Raw genomic sequence first — 18,042 nt, 5'->3', positions numbered from 1 at the left:
CTGTTGTGAATACTTCCTTGCATTTCCCACCTTTCCTAACACTCACATTCCCCACCAGTTAACTCCTATTAAGCCTTTAAAGCCCAGCCTAAAAGATATTTCTTCTGAGAACAGGGAAGCCTTCGTCCCCACCTTACCCCCCATGTTAGGTCAGCTTCCTATGTTATATACCTTCATAGACAACATTGTATAGCTTTCCATCATAGCACTTATTGCAGTTTATAATTAGACATTATGTTTGCGATTAGATATTGCTATCTCCTCCACTAGATGTGAACTTCATGAGATCAGGGACAGTATTTGCTTTTGCTGAATATTGTATTTTTAGCACCTAGCACAGTACCTATCGTACAATTCAGTAAATATTCATTGACTGAGTAACTGAAAGAACAAATAGGTATTATCTATCAAAAACTCACTGGTGAAAAATTAGAGGCCTCAGTTACTAAGACCTTAACATAGGGTTGCCAATGTGAGCTATCAACTAACTGTGATGGCAATAAAAGTATCACCATGACTTTAAATGTGATATTAGCTGTACAAGAAATTGACACATAAATGCCTAATACCCCATTTGCATTGTTGAACAGTCCAACAGGGTTTTGAATAGGTTTTTCTTGCCCTGTATCATTCACCAAGAGTTACATAGTCACATTTTAAGACATCAGATAACCAAATCATATCACTGCTATACATTATTAAATAAGCAAATTCAAATTCGTGATAAATGAATTCTGCATAACCTATAAAGTATTAAGAATTATTGCTAATGGGACTTACATTTCACACTAAAAAATGGAATATATATATTGACTATAGCATAAATACATCATTGAATAGATGAATATAACTGAAATGTGTTGTTACTAAATGAACACATTGATGAGTGATATGATCCTGAGTTTATATTTCCTCCTGGCTAACTAAGCTTTCTTATTTCTGCCTTAATTTCATATTGATTTTATTTTTACTCGTCTAAATTGCACTTCGCTATTTTGCAGTGACCCAAATTTGTCTTAAATTACATATATCTGTTTCCATTTTTTCATCTGTTAAAATACACACCAGCAAGTTTAAGACAGCATGATGAGTGTTAGAGCAATGATTCTCAAACCTTGTTGTGGATGGAATCATCTGGGAATCCTGTTAAGCTGCAGATTCTGATTCAGTAGGTCTGGAAAGGAGCCAGAGAGTTTATGTTTCTAACAAGCTCCCAGATGACAATGTTGTTGGTCCATGAATTATACTTGGAGTAGCAAGGTAATAGAGCAGGGGTCAACAAACTTTTTCCATAAAGGGCCAAAGAGTAAATACTTTTGATACTGTGTTCCATATAGTCTCTTGCAACTGCTTAGCTTTGCTGTTGTACCATGAAGTTGGCCATAGGCAACATATAAATGACTGGATGTGGCTGGGTTCCAGTAAAAATTTATGAACACTGAAATTCAAATTTCATACAGTTTTCACATAGTATGATATATTATTCATCTTTTTACTTTTTTTACAACCATATAAAAATGTAAATGCCATTCTTAGCTCGTGGGCCATACAAAAACAGTCTATAGTTTGCCAACCACCCCACTAGAATATGAAGTGCCAGTAGATGAATTTGCCAGAGGCTGGACGTGTGTGGTGGGATAGGCTTTGTAGAGAAGATCGCAGTTGAGCTAAGACTTCAAGACACAAGGCTTTTCTTAAGAGAGAAGCGGGAAGTAGTGAAAGACAGAGAGATAGACAAGCAACAGCATTAGCGTTCTCTAAACTGAGAACATAAGAGTGTGGCAGGAGAACAAGCCCTTCTGGACTGAGAAGGCTCAAAGGAAATGGGGATTCCTTATATGCATATTTAAATGGTTTCAGATTTTGGGGCTCATGGGTGGCTCAGTCAAGTAAGCGTCCAACTCTTGATTTTGGCTCAGGTCATAGTCTCAGGGTCCGGGGATTAAGTCCCGCGCCGGGCTCCATGCTCAGAGCAGAGTCTGCCAAAGGTTCTCTCCCTCTTCCTCTCTGTCTGCCCCTCACTCCCTCTAAAATAAATAAACAAATCTTAAAAAAAGAAAAGCCTTCAGATTTTAATGAGTTGTGCTGTCAAGTGAGCATGCAGACTGAGAAGTGGAGGATGCTGTTAAGTTCTACATTTTGGAATTTTAAGAGAGGACTGGTCTGCCGAGAGGGAGAAAGAGAATAGAAATGAGTGAGGAAACCTGAAAAAACTACATTTGAAAGGTCAGGACTCTCTGCAAGTGACAGCAGATTGTTCTCATATGAAAGCTTTATGGAATCATTTATATAAATAATCAAGGTTTGCAAATTCATTGAGGAAAAGTGAAATGAATATCACAAAACCAGGCGGGGCAGGGCAGTCAAACCTTTTGTCCATTATTACAAAGCACACCGCAGACTAAAAAGGGAAGCTAAGAACTGAGGATTAAAGATTAAAAGGATGGTCTCTACAAAAGCCTCAGCATCTGACTGACATTGCTGATGAGCCAGAGAGTAGGCTTACATGTGGAGGGGTGAAATGAGCACGTGTCTATTATTTCTCTAGAAGTGACAGCGGAGTGAGATGATAAGATATTACAAAACATCAGAGTTGAGAATTGTGAAAGATGGAATATCAAGTACAAAATTAACTCAATCCCAATAGTCTCTAGAAAGCTCTTCCTCTAATTCTCTTTCCATTTCTCATCTCATCCCTGCCAAAAGGACTTGGTCCACTTGTTCTGGAGTCGTGCTTCATTGGAATGCTGGGAGTGAATTAAGATTTGCTGGGAACTTACAAGGAACTTTAGGAATTTTCTCATAACAATCTAATAAATGGATAAATTTTACTACCATTTATTTATTTAGATTTCCTCCAAAATAGAGAATGCATCTACCAGTAGCTGTGACTCAGTCATGACCTGGGGGTAGAAAAAATGGAAGGCAGAGCAGAGGGAGAGTTTTTACTTTTCCACACTAGAGGGAAAGCTAAAATTTTGGTCAGAAAATTTTAGGTAACTTTTAAATACTGACTAACCATGAGAGGACAGGCAACTTATTAATGGAAGTTAGGAAGAATAACAAATGTACACATAGGAAATTTTAATTTTTTTTAGAGAAGGAGGGGGGAAGAGGCAGAGGGAGAGAGACAGAATCTTAAGCAGGCTCCACGCCTGGTGCAGAGCCTGACTCGGAGCTCAATCTCACAACCCTGAGATCATGACCTGAGCGGAAATCAAGAGCCAATCGCTTAACCGACTGAGCCACCCAGGTGCCTCAAACTTTTAATTTTTTTTTTTTTTAACATTCAAAGGACCTATGATCAGGTTTCTCATCAAGTGAGGAGAGATGTTATATTTAGTTATAATATAAATTATCATTTATTGAACATCTACTCAATGCCAGGTAATGGGCTGAAAATTATACAAATTACTCCATTTAAATTTCACATTTTAATAAAAGTGGCTATTATTACACATACTTCACATAAGAGTCCTAGGGGGCTTAAGTGAGTTATCCAAGGTTCCCTGCCTTCTTGGGACTTGCTTCAGAAAAACAGCTATTGTGTAAATATGGTAATACAAAGTATGTAGCACATACCAGATGCTAAGCAGTAATTAGCTGTTGTTTTCTTGCTATTATTGTCAGTAGTATTATTGCTATTTACTTAACGCCTCTAAGCCTTTTTTACCTCAGCCATAACATGAAAGTCAGTATAATACAAGTATGTCAAAGTGATTACATGAAACAACCCACTTAAAGTTTCTAGCATATAAAAGTCACTTAATAAATGTCAAAACCCCATAAATTTTCTCTTGAAGGATGCTTTCTATTTTTAAATAAGGCCAAATAAGAAGGTAGATATTCATTCTTCCAATTATTTAACAACATGCCCCTGGGTAATGAAGTTGACAGTTCCTCTTCAGAAAACGGTGTTTGACTAAAAAATGATTTTAGTTTAAGGGCCCGGAATTAGGAAGTTGAGTTTAGGGCTGAAATACTCAGCACATACTTCCAAGTTTCTGAAGGGTTTTTTTTTTCTGTCCCACCTACTATTTCCTATAGTTTAAATCACTAAGGACTTAAACAGATATTTCTTAGGTATTTGTATATGTCCCCAAAGTGTATTAGTTATAGTCTTATTAAAATAGTATAATTCATTCATTTGTGCCCCAGTTCAAAGGTTGTCTTTTCATAGTGGATGAAATGTTTATTGACAACATAAAAGTGCTCGATAAATGTTGGACACAAGAGTGAATTAATGACTCATTTCCATTACTATTTATTATTCTTATATCTTTAGATTTCTGCAGAGGAAGCTTCCTTTAAATAGGCTATATACTGATCTCTGCAAATTCATTTTAACAAAGCACATCATGTTCCCCTGGATATAAAAATACAAATGAATTAGTCTTTATTACACTTTATTTTTTTTAAATAATATTTACAATTGATTTTGGTACTTGATGTGCTAACATTTAAGTGCAGCACACCTTCCTTACATTGTTTGCTCCTTGGTGCTTTCCTTCATTTAATAGGCATTGTGATGAGGTTTGGCACTCTTCCTGCCTTTAAAGCATAAGCTAGATTTTCAGTTTACAAACAGATCTTGATGTTATTGGCTGATGGTAACCTCTGATTCTAAAAGGGAAAAAGATGACCAAGTAACTCGAGTATCCTAGAGAAAACTGGTATTTCAGTGTCTTCTCTAAATTGTTAAATAAAAGCCAAGCTAGAAAGTACATTTACAAAGAGTGATTCTATGGCGGAAAAAAAATATTTACTTGAGAACTTATCATTGAAAAGATAGCTCAGGGAAAGAAGGCAATAAGGCCAAGGACAAACAGATGAAGAAAGGGTAAAGATTATGATTAGTTTGGGTTGTGATGAGGTATAAGAAGTGGCCTGTTATCTCAACACTGAAGACAGTTGAATTCAGAATGTAGAGAGGGCAGGAAGAAGGGCACTTCGAGAATGTGTATTGAGGGGGAGGGGCTTCACAAAAAGCTTGGAAAACAATGAGCTTTGAATGAGGCAGAGCTGATGGGGCCTGTGACCTTATTGGGTTATATTCGGTAATGGGATAAGGTGAGAGCAACATGGAGAAGATCGTAAGAAGAAACTGCTGATTAAGGGGTTTTGATAATATTTATAACTGTTCTTCCAAAGAGAAATTCCTGTAAGTACTCAGATACACGGGCTGGATCTCTCATCTTTGTCTCCGTGCAGATGCTTTCGTATCATGCTCTCCAGTTACTACACCTGTAACAAGCATCCCCTACCACCAGGTGGCTACAGAGGTATGTCATGCTCGGGTAGTTTTCCAGTGTTTGTGACTCTGATGTGATAAAAGTTTTTCCAAGTCACAACGTTAAAAATGATCATCTATTTAATGTCCCATCTCTTATCAAGACAACCTTTTCAAAAAAGTTGAATTAAGCTCATCACTTCTTAATATTCATAAGCTTAGGGAATTGATTTCTATGTTAGATTCCCAAGGGAGGCACCAAAGCAAATGAAATAGAAGGAATAAATAGGATTTGTTTCAAGTCTCTATGCACCCTACATTATAATCCATGACTTGTTGCTAGATAACTTTCTTTGGTGTTATTGCTATCCAACATCGACTTCTGTCATTTAAAAATAATTTGTTTATTTCCCTCCCACAACTGACTGACTGAGATTCCCTATGGCAGAGTTATAGCTGTGAGAAATGATGGATAGTCACTGAAGTAGAGGAAGACGAAAGGATGGTGAGGCTTTCTAAAGCCTTCAGGGGAAGGTCAGTGGCAGTTTGGATGGTAGGAGTTGGCAGAATACAACTCCAGCAGCTCCGCCTTCATTATGCTTTATGATATCATGCCCCAGAGAACATAAAGTTCTCAGTTTATTTTTTGGGAAAATTACATAAATCCAAGATCATTATGTTTGACTCTTCATATTAATAGGTAGTGCATTAAGTTTGCATTAGAATGAAAAATAATGTAACCTAGTTTTTAAAAAGCAAACACTACAATTAACATATCAAAATACCCCGTCACAGGAAAAGGATGCTGTTTATTACTCTAAATTATTCAGAAGTTTTCACACAATTTGCTGTAAACATTTGACTAATAGAAGAGTCTAGAACCTGTATTGATGATGATACACTGAACTGCATCTTTTCTCCCTCTCTTTGTGTCTTTGGAGGTTATAATAAAGAATGAGTGGACTAAGGTATCTGGCTAATATCGCTTTGAATATTAGATTAATTTGCCGAAATAATTATGAAGAACTATTATGGGATCAGCACTATGCGAGGAATTTGGGGAGTTGCAGGTAACTATTGGCCAAGATCTCTGACCTCTCAGCTTACTCATGATCTTCTTGGTAAAATGAGATTAATTAACATAAAACAAACAAACAAAAAAAGAATGTTACAAAGAGCAACAAGGATTATGCAGGTACAAAGAGGGAAGAAATCAATGAAGCCTGCATTTCAGAGGGAGAGCCTTCGGGAAGTGAGCTTATAAATTGGGCTGAATTGTATACATAGCTGTCATCATTATGACTTCCATCTCATTACTTGTCTTTTTACACCCTATCCAGGCATCCACATAAGTCCCTTTGACATTCTAGGTACTCCACAAATACTTGCTGGCTGATCAGTTAATTTTTTTCTTACTTCATTTTTTGTTACTTTTTTTAAAAAAATTGAAGTATAATTAACATACAGCATTACACTAGTTTCAGGTGTATAACATAATGATTCAGCAATTCTGTATGTTACTCAGTGCTCACCACAAGTGTAGTCACCATTAATTGTTTGAGAAGGATATAGTAAAAGCAAGCAAAAGAGACATTTTGGTTTTCTGTCAAATATATAGTTATCTTGAGAAAAGTCTGTAAGGACCATGGATTAAATACCTTATCATTAGATCATAGTGCCAATCTGAAAGTAAAACTTATAGATCTGCTTCTTTAAGAGTGCTTACCCTCAATATTGAAGAATGAAGGTAAATATTGGAACACCTGTTGGATTCTGAAAACAATTTTAGTCCACTGGTCTGCATCAGTTCATCATGACTTATCACATCAAGATTTTATAATAAAGGCCAGCAGTTAACTTTTCAGCAGAAATGTTACTCTAATGCTTGGTATATCTAAAAATTGATAAGACTTTTAAGTAGTGTGAGTCTGCCCTCCGGTTAGGAGCAGTATTTAAATGGTATCTATCTTGTGCCTAAGAAAAGCTGGGGTCTTTTGGTGTTGACGTCTTTATATTAAAGAACTTTTGTTAGACATGCTCCTCTCAAATTTCAGCCGTCCGTAAAAGCAAAAGGCATTGAATGATATGGTTGCAATTCATGCTAGGCAAGTACATAATTTTAATGGGACATGGTTAAGCATAATTAGAATAGTGGCACATCACCAAAAATAGAGATAGAATGACAGACATTAATAAAGTGAAAACCTTGACTAAATTTCTTGCAGGAGACTTGTCTCTACTACCACATTGCATTTTGATGAGTATGCATATTGAAAGTGGTATTATAATTTAGGATTAAGGTTGTTGCAATCATAATTACATATACAACAATCACTCTGAGAAACAACTGCTTTTCAAAGCTGTGGAATAATGAACATGTGTTTTTCTGAATGATGAATTAAATGGGCCACAACTTCATAAATGGATGGTCTCCCAAAGGAAATGTAAACTATTAAAACCCATAATTAATAACCAGTTTGTCACATGGTATTTTTCCTCTTTTTGTATTCATGTCTACCAAGTAGTCTGCACATTCAAGAGAGTGTCTATATTTTAATTGATTAACCAACACTTTGGAAATAGGTCTCCTTCACTGGAAAAGCAGAAACAAGAGCCAATTCATATTTTCCCCCTTCAAATTGCCATTATTCTAGAATTTTAGGCAGGAAAATATGTTCTTTTATACATCACAGATAAACCCATATATGCACTTTAATTTTTGGAGTGCACTTTTTTCATACTATTCTTTTGAATTGTTTTTTTCCTCCTCATTTTTTAAAACCTTTAGCCAAGAAGGGTCTAGAATATCACCTGTAGTTCTCATTTTGCTGAGAAATTTCTGGTATTTGATTCCATTCTGTTTCAAGTGTCTAGGAAAATTTCTAAACCCCAACTTTGGTAATGGAACTTCTTCATCTAGGGAGGTCAGGCAAGAAAGAAAAGGAACATTTTATTCATTGTATCAATAAAATTTAAAAAGTTTGAAAGCCAACCATTGGAAGGAATGTGCATCACCTAGATATTTTATGCATTACGGGTGGAAGTATACATTTGTACAACTACTTGGGAAAAGAAGTTGGCATTGTCTTCTAAAGCTGAATATTCACAGTGCATATAAGATGTGTTGTTTTAATTTTAATTGATTAACTAATTAATTATATCAATGCAGCCAAGTCTGGTGAGATGATAGTGGTGAATCACATACCAAGGGTTATAATTAATTCCATTCTATGCACTTGAAGCCAGACTATTCTTAGAATTCCAGGGTGGCTGAGCACCCAAGTGGGCATCCTTTGGTAAGGCAGCATATACCAGGCTAGGGCAAAACTAGAAGAGCTACAGAGAAAGACTTGTTTTGATAGGAATGCTATACATTTAAAAAAGTGCATGGGGCGCCTGGGTGGCTCAGTTGGTTAAGCGACTGCCTTCGGCTCAGGTCATGATCCCAGGGTCCCGGAATCGAGTCCCACATTGGGCTCCCAGCTCAGCGGGGAGCCTGCTTCTCCCTCTGACCCTCTCCCCTCATGCTGTTTCTCTCTCGCTCACTCTCTGATAAATAAATAAATAAAATCTTTTTTTAAAAAAGTGCATGGTTCATAGCCTTTTATCAATGACTTTATGAAGCAAAACAAAAAGAAAGAAGTAATGATTATTTGACAGTGGCTGCTCAATGCGCAGACTCTTAGTCATAACCAAGAAAAAAATGGGAGACACATCAAATGGATAGTTTTCTGTTTTGTACATTTGGGAAAATGTGAGTTTCTTCTAGACACACAGGAAAGATGTGTCTTCATCACATAATTCAGGGATAATGATCTACAAATTCTTGTCAGGAAAGTTTAAGCAATTTTAAATAGTCATAGTCAACATGTAAGCCAAGTTGGCTTTTGTAAGGGGAAATTATAAGACAAGTAGAAAAAATGTAAAATTATTAACTTAAAAAATTCCACAAATTTGTAACCAAGTTCCTCGCAAATAATAATTTGAAAGAGAAAGAGAATTGTCCCTGGCGAAGTGGGAGATGTTTGTTTTTAACCATAGCTGTTACTTATTGAACATCGACTAATGTCAGGGACTAGACTGGACTAGTTATTTCTTCTAATTCTCACAACAGTCAGCTGTCAATAAACAAGTTATTACTGATCCCATTTAACATAGAGAGAAACACAGGCCAAGAGGGCTTAAGTGAGTTTCTAAGGTTCCACAGCTCGTGAGTGACAGAGTTGGGATTCTGAGTCCAGATCTGCCTGATTCTAAACTCACATTTCCTTCCCCTAAAGCTAACCCGTGTATGTAGTGACCATACTGAGTGAATGAAGAATGGATCCCGAGACGTTTTAGGTCTCATATCCACCCCCTCTTCCAAGCCGGTTCTTCTGAACAGAGCATGGGCTCCCAGCCCTAGCTCTACTGTCTACAGCACTGGCAAGTGACCCATTGGGCTTCTCCTTGACCAACTGGGCATCGAGCAGTGCAAAAGCAAATCCCTCCACAAAGCTGGGAGAGTCTTGCTGTGGGCTACTCCTGCATGCTGGGGGGTACATATTTACTGGGTCCTGTGGCCCTGCCTAAGAAAAGTGGGGGGGTGGAGAGACAAAACAAGCAGCTCAGTACCTGCTACTACGAAATAAAGTTGACTACGCTCATATTAAGTTAATAGTAGGAACTAAAAAATGTTATTGCTATTACATTATCATCACCATTATTATTAGCTGGGTAACTCTTAGCAATTTACATTAACCCCTCTTGGACTCAGTTTCCTAGTCCATAAAATAAGGTTGACACTACTGGTCCCTTCTTTCCTTCATAATACCTTTGAATACTCAAATCCTCACAAATCTCTCCCTCCACCACAGTTTGGTAATGACCAGTTTCCCATTTTTTGTATTCATGAATGTTATCTTATTAACTAAGTTGTAAATTCTTTGAAAGCAAAGACTCTCTCTTCTCATACATCTTAGTACTTACAGAAGCATCTAGCCCAGTGCCTTACAAAAAGTAGAAGTTCAATAAATAATTACTGATGGATAAACTCATGTAAGTTATCTGTGAAATCAGTCATTAATTCTTGTAACCAGAACTCCAAGAAAGCTCTAGAATTGAATGCCATAGTTTTAGAACCATATAAAATGTGGCACTGTTTTATGCGGTAAAAAAAAAAAAAATAAACAATTTATATATATATATATATATATATAGACTGAAAACTCATTTAAAATCCAGAAAAGAAGGGCTTCTTGGCTGGCTTAGTCAATAGAACATGTGACTCTTGATCTCGGAGTTGTAGGTTCAAGCCCCACATTGGACATGGAGCCTACTTAAAAAAAATAATACATAAATAAAATCCAGAAAAGATTAGTTTGTGAGAGATAAATTCGTGATAAGTTATTTAACTGAAAATAATTATTTTGGAAGACAACCTCACATTTTTTGTGTTGACATTATAGGTGGTAAACTTGCCTTCCTAGGAAATGCCTTTAGGGCCCTCTGCCAGAAAGGACACTGGGCTCATAGGTCATAGCTATGTTCTGATAATTAGGTCAACACTGTAAAAGAATGTACACAACTTGCAGCTCATTATATTACTATTTTCAGACAATTGGGATGAAATATATCAGTGAAAAATACACATTACACTAAATAAATCCTTGTTCACTGGAATACAAAACCCAGTTTTAAAAAAATGACACATTTTTCCTGATGATTGGCAAGGATACATTAGAAAGACTTTTTTATACAGTATATATTTTTTAATTATTGTTGTTCCAACTGTCCTCTTTATTGACACTATTGAACCAAGGATAAAAGAAAAGTGAACGTCGAGTATGTGGGTGATATGAAATGAAGTAGAAGATGGACCGTGTCGTGTGCCTTAGGTAAACTTCCTTGTCCTGAGGTTCCAGACATTGGTCTCTTTTTGAAATGAAAATAAATACCTCCTTCCTTTTAGAATGAAAATAAATACCTTACCTTCCTTAGAAATATGGCAAGAGAGTGTTCAGATGACTTACTACCCTTGTGAACAAATGCGTTATAATAATACAGGATTTTACTATTCTCCCCTTACTATTCCAATGCAGAATAAACGCCAGTTGAACATTCCCCCATCCCTCTCCAGCCATAGACACATATATTACACTGATAACAAGATGTGGGAAGACAGCCTTTTAAATAGATTTTTAAAGCTTAATTTCTTAAAATAATATAATCTAGGGGGCTTGTCTTAGAGCTCCATGTGGGTAGGTGAGAACCTGTCAACACAATGTCTGTTCTCAGCATGTTTCCTAAAGGCAACATGCTATTTTGTTTTTCCGTGTAATTATTTTTGCTTGTCTTTTTCTGCTTATGTACTTTAATTTCATTTAGAACTTTGAAGATGGAAAAGTATGACTGTTTAGACTCTTTCATAATATAAAACAGACTTAGTAATAAAGACGATAAATTCTCTTTGATAAACATCTGCTTATAGCTGAATGAAGGGTTGTTTAGCACAGAATGTGGTATTCAGCGAAAAAAGCAATTCATCTAAGAAATACTTCTTCCCTTGTTGCATTTACCCTCTTGCTAGCTTGGTGTATCTCTATTGCCTATTTGTCCTTTGTTAACTGTCAAGACAGCAAATTTCTATTTGGAGCAGATGTTGTAACTGCCATTGTTCTAGTGCTTAAAATTCATTCTGCTGCAGGAAATTCTTATCATGAAACCTCTAATTTAGCAGTATTAACAAACCGCAACTATGGACTGTTTTGTCCAGGATGTCTGGCCTTTGTTAGATATCTGAGCAAAAAACATATATATATATTTATATCGTGAAAATTGTATCAAAAAACTTATTTGATTACTTCTTGACAAATCAATGCGAAGCTTTCTTTCATTAAGTTAATATATAATATGATGGTGGGTAAATGCTCTAAGATGTTAGGCAGTCATTAGTTGTGTAGGAGTTTATCATGGATTCTCCTTGTTTCCTTTACTAATATCTCCATAACTTATGCCAAAAAATTAAAAATCATAATATGTGTCTTGCTACTTTTTGAATAGAGTAGTTAAATTTAAACCTATTTTTAAACTTCCAATTTGGGCCTTTTTGTCCATAGCTCCTAATAGCACCCCACCTATCTTACCCCACCTAAAAAGCCATCAGATGTCATATTTTACCGTTAGGAAAGAATCAGAGAGAATGCCATTTTATTCTCACTCTCAGTCACATTTTCAACATTGGAATGATTAAAACGAGACCAAAAAAAAAAGTTTTGCATTCCACTTTAGACTTACAGTTTAAAAACGAAGGCAACAAATATTTTGTGGAAATATGAGCAATAACTTTGAAACAAATAACACATACATACAAGTATTCAGTAAATAGAATTCTACAACATGTCCTAAGTTTTCCATGATTACTACTTTAGGAGTAATTCCATTCCATGTTATTGGGTAAATTGTAAGTAGTATCCCATGGTTGGACATCCGTGCGATCACCAATGCAATGACTCTAATTAATTGGGCACATGTTGATCCAACTATTGTTAGGGTGACTATACATTCCAGTCTGCTCAGGAGAGTCACAGTTTACACTTACTGAATAAATGTCAATAATACTTTCTTTGAGTCTCAAAAGTGTCCCAGTTGGGATATGAAGTTAGATGCTTATTGTTACCCTCATGCACCCATATAAACCTAAGGAGTTACATGCTGACACATATAAAAGAACTATAAGCAAACGTCCCTTACCCAGAGGAGCATGCAAACTTATTAATGACACAAGAGATACATATGAAACCATTGCAAAATAACCCATACATCGTTGAATTTAAATTCCAAATTTACTGGAAGAGATACATGGATATGGACTAGAGTAGTTAAGTCTGATTTAAGGAGTTGTTCTCTTCTAGGGCCTTGCAGGCATGAGGTCACGTGGACAACGTTCTAGGCATGGTGATAATTAAAGTTCACGGTTGATCAGTCAACAGAGGAAATGACTGAATGAATACAAAGAAGGGTATGGTAGAAAAAATAATCCGTAAGGACTTAGAAATTCTGGTCTCTCGCCCTGGCTCTGCCACTGGCCAACTTTATGTCGTTGAGGAAATTACTTCCTCCCTTTGGCTTTAGTTCCTTCATCTGTAAAAAGAGGGAGTAAACTGGATTCATTCAGCAGTTTTATTTATTGTGAGACTACTCTGGACAAGGAACTCCACTAAGGACTATGCAAATGATCTCTAAAGTTCCTTTCCTGCTCTAACTTCTGTGGCATTCACTTCGATCACCAGTGTTTCCTGCGACATAGTTCTAGTCAGTTCGGGATCATTCACTTTTTGTCAAAAAAGAACATTGCCTGCAGGTAAGTCAACCCCACCCAGCAAATATTTGTTATGTTAAATTGCCTGGAAACTTTTCCTAGCAGTGTCCTTTATTTCTTCATTGGCTTAGAACCATGTTTTCATTCTCTGTGATAATGATGCAACCCCAGAATGTAGGAGGCCCTTCGGGGAGAAGCTGCTAGGGCATATTTTCTGAGCATGAAAACCACCGTTTATGCTTCAGGTAACCGAGGTTACAACCCATTCAGCTGGGAAGCAGGGCTACCGAGCCCTGGTGTCCTTCATCACTTTTCACAACTGAGGTCGGCTCTCCTATCTATCATCCTGATCTCAGGAAGCTTGCTCTTGTTCCCCCATGTGAATCACCTAACAGGAGAGATCATGCTTTCTGGAGTGAAGTTGTAGCAACTGAACAAGGAACTCTACCAACTCAAAGAAGCTGAGATATCTTCTGTGAATCCAGCTGGTTCAAGGCTGCAGGCCCACTTCCCTTGGCAGGTTTTCCTATTGCAGGGAGTGGGGAAAGTAGCCCTAAACCATCAGAATGGATTATACATCACATTTGATAATGCATATGGACACTCCACTCCATTAACTGGAGAAGTTGGAGATAGATCTAATCTGAAGGGAATCTGAGGAGCAACAGAAAATTGATTTTGCTGGTCTAATATTTATTCTGTACTTTAGAATTGTGGTATGCTTAAGAGTAGTTATGTTTATTAATAAAGAAGTTTGGACCTTGTTAATATAATGGATACAAAATACAAGATCAAACATAAGTCATGTTTAAACTCATACTTAGTTCATTTACCTTTGTCACATCATAAAACAGAGAAAGTTTTGTTTTTTGGGTTTTTTTTTTGGTAGAAGTGCCAAGATAAATTTAAATCCAGCTGCAAGTCCACCTGACTAATGTTTGCTTTCAGTATTGATAGTGGTGATCATGATCACAGTGGTAGGGGATAAGAGGGAGAAAAGTCAAGATTTTGTAAAGAAGTGTTGAATGAAAAGTAGGAGTAACGGAAAAAATCAGAGCTACAGTAGATTTTCACTTGCAAGTGAGCGATGCAAGGAAACCAAATTATTGAAATTTAGAACCAAGGGTATTTATCGTCTCCATATCGCACTTTTACACCCAGAGCGATTGTCAATGTTGCCACAAGGTGTTTGCCCTTACTTTTCTTGTGCTTAGGCATGAGATGGGAAACGGAGGTCCTTTCCAGAAAAGTATTCTTAGTACCTTCCACTAATAAAAAAAAAAGTGAATTCCAAGTGCTAAGAAATTTCTACTAGCTTTCCACATAGTCCCATTGAAATTTTTAAACTTACAGAGTGTATTTTTTCAGAATTCCATACTGCTGTACATTTAAATCTGCAAATGTACTGAGGCAACTATATAAAGCATTAACTTAGAGATATGAACAGCTGAAAACTAACTGAAAAGAGCTGAAAATAGAGTTGCAAGTAAATCATTGAGAATCTGTCTTTTCAAATATACTGCATGTGAATTTGAAATCAATCTATTTTATTCTGTCAGTCATATTAGACTCTTCTACCCCTTCAATTGATAAAGCGCTTAAACCTTGAAAGTTTCTGACTAAAAGGGGGGATAGGACAAGGAAACATGAAAATCATATGGAATGATATGGAATCAATCGACAATGTGCTGAAATATTAACTTGCAGATGTCCCTAAGTATATGTTTAAAATAAGGCCTAATTTGAAAGTAGATTTTTTCTTTGGAAAATGGGTTTAATTATTTCAGGGTATAGAAGCAAACACAATTCAAACCTCTACCTCATTTTTTGTGGTGTGTGTGTGTGTGTGTGTGCGCCCGCGTGCGTGTGCACACACATGCACACATGTGTGTTTAATCATTGTTCTGGCAAAATAAGAGCATGATCCAAATTCTAGGCCTTATTCCAAAGCTTCTAGAGATTGGAGACACCTTACAAGGTGTCGCAGGAGGCCAGGCATAAGACAAGAGAAGGAAAATGAAGATGCTAGCTCACATAGATATCTGGAGGGGGTAACCAGCCCTAGGAAACACAAAAAGCCAGACTTAGAGCAAGGCAAACTTGTTTTTAAAAAGGCAATGGAGAGATTTCATTTTTTGCAGTTGAACAAAGCCAGGACTGACTAAGGGACGGTGTATGTAAGAACAAAAAGGAGGCTGAACTGAGACCAACAGGATGGTGGGTATTCCCTTTCTTCCTGATGAGATATGGAAATTTTCTGGGACAGAAAGAGTAAGAAGAAGATAGATCTGCACCTATGGTGTTTCAGGACAAGTTACTAGACTCTGTAACAAAGTTATAGATCACTTTTTAGTGTAGAAAGAAATGGCTGATTAAATGGAATGTTTCACTGGTTTTCCTAAACAAACTTATTTATAGAATTTCAGAAACAAAGAATGCTTTCTCAGGTGAGCTAATGTGAACCCACTCATTCCCTGAACCATTTATTGAGAACAAGTTGACAGGGGGCAGCAGAGTAGCCTGAGAGTTCAACACAGTATAGAAATTCATAATATAAGGACAAAGACTGTCAGTTTTAATACTTTAAAATAGGGATTTAACAGCATGTGTTGCAATCTGTTTCTGAAATGTGGAGGCATGAGATGTTACATTCTCAGGGCCTTTAGGTTAGTAAACATATAGATCGAATATGTTGTAAATGGAATCCTCCTACTTTAAAAGTGATCATTTGTAATATGTTTTTGACCATTATGTAATATTATGTTATTACATTATGTAAAATGTCAACTGTTTCAATAATATTCTATGGGAAGAATGAATATCCTTACCAATCTTTAATATTTCTGGTTTTGCTTTTACTTGAGCAGCTCCATAAGTGGATATTTATTTGGTGCATTACTTTTACTATGAAAAGAATAATAAATTGCTTCTCTTGTTACAAAAGTAGTTCTATAAATATGTCGATCAAATTTTTACTGATTTCTGTTAATGTGATAAACAATGTGAAATAAACATCTTAAATGCCATTTACTGATGATTAGATTGTAAATGGTAAAATCCATTTACAAATTCTTTGAGGAATTTGATTTTTAAAGGAAAACCTCGATCAGAATACGGACATGTTCATTAGGGGGCTCCCACCATTTTTCAGAAGGTCGTATTCTGCCACAGAGTAAAGAATCTTGGTTTGTTCAAGTGATATTTTCAATCTAAAATCTAGGAGGCAGGTGCTCACTTGTCCTCCTCCATGCTTGGAAAATACAAGGAGGAGGCCATAGTGGCAACTGTCACCATGATTGATTTCGTTGGGATAGAAGATTGGCCAGCTGGTTGTAATCAGTGCATTGAGGACGTCCTCAGAACAGTGAACCTGTTACATTGAAAATCTGCAAGGGAGAACAAAGCAGCAATGTTTTCAAACTTAAAGATTTTGAAATGCAAGATACTTTTCTCGTGTTATCTCTTCTTCTACACAACACAACGTTCAAGCCACATGTTGTTCACAGAGTATAATATTGCAATGATAATTGTACATGCAACAGATGAAAATAGTGATAATGACTGAGAGTATTTTAATTTTGTATTGAACCTTGTATAATGCTACTTGTACAGTTATAAGTAGATGTAAGAAGATTCATATATGATCAGCATATTTTACAATCTTCGTGTCCTTGAATTTGAAGTGTATTGCAGGTTAAGCTCAAGCCAGGGTAAAGATTGTCTTATAGAACTCTATGACTCTCAAAATTGAAATGTGAAGTGATGGTGGTATACTATAAGAGTAAGATAATAGTAATTATAAAGTAAATATAGTGATAATTAAGATATAAATTTAGCATTCATTTCTTTATTCATTAAATATTTATGTAATACTTAATATGTGCAAGGCATTTTCCACATATAATCTATTCTTAATGAAAATCATCTCAGCAAGCTAGTAATGGAGATAGTATTACCTTGAATTGACTATCGGCTGTGAATCCCTGAACCATGGAAAGTAGGATTGGGTGTCATTACTCTCTACATTTCTGCTTACGTGTAGTTTACCCCTGCTTTGATTGAAAAGGTGCAACACAGTCCTATTTTTAGGAATAATTATTGAATAGGAATAATCAAGGGATGTTTCCTACATGACATGGACCTCTAGCTAGAGTGAAGTACCCAGATGGGCCATTAGGAAGTGGAACATTAGAGACTTTGTTAAGCACATCCAATCATTTGCAAGACCACAGGTAGAATTTCACCCCCATTTTGATTTTAGGACACTCCAAATGATCTAATCTCATTCTGCACAGGAGGTGAGTGTTACAGTGTTTCCAGGCTGTGCCAGGTCACAATGAAGCTTGAGGGCAAATGCATAACAGCTGCAGTTTTGATAACAAATTACACACATTTTAAAAATTATTGAAACTCATTTTGAATTTGATATTCAATGGCATTTTGAATTTGATATTCAGTGTCACCACACAAACAGCTATTGGAGACTTAATGGATACCAGTCTCCATGCTAAAT

General features: G+C 36.3%; 1 protein-coding gene and 1 non-coding gene across 2 annotated transcripts in view; both read left to right on the top strand.

Annotated features, from left to right (window-relative positions):
* HTR2C (5-hydroxytryptamine receptor 2C) overlaps positions 1–18,042 on the top strand; it is a 299,507-nt gene that overhangs the window by 30,192 nt on the left and 251,273 nt on the right. The window lies entirely within an intron of this gene.
* Positions 9,648–9,776, top strand: LOC123323543. The gene has a single exon (XR_006539476.1). It is a non-coding gene; the product is annotated as a small nucleolar RNA SNORA35 (small nucleolar RNA).

Source organism: Neomonachus schauinslandi, chromosome X (assembly GCF_002201575.2).
Source record: "Neomonachus schauinslandi chromosome X, ASM220157v2, whole genome shotgun sequence".
NCBI classification, from domain to species: Eukaryota; Metazoa; Chordata; class Mammalia; order Carnivora; family Phocidae; genus Neomonachus; species Neomonachus schauinslandi.
The sequence above is the reverse complement of the archived record's forward strand: the minus strand, read 5'-3'. Positions and strand labels throughout refer to the sequence as shown.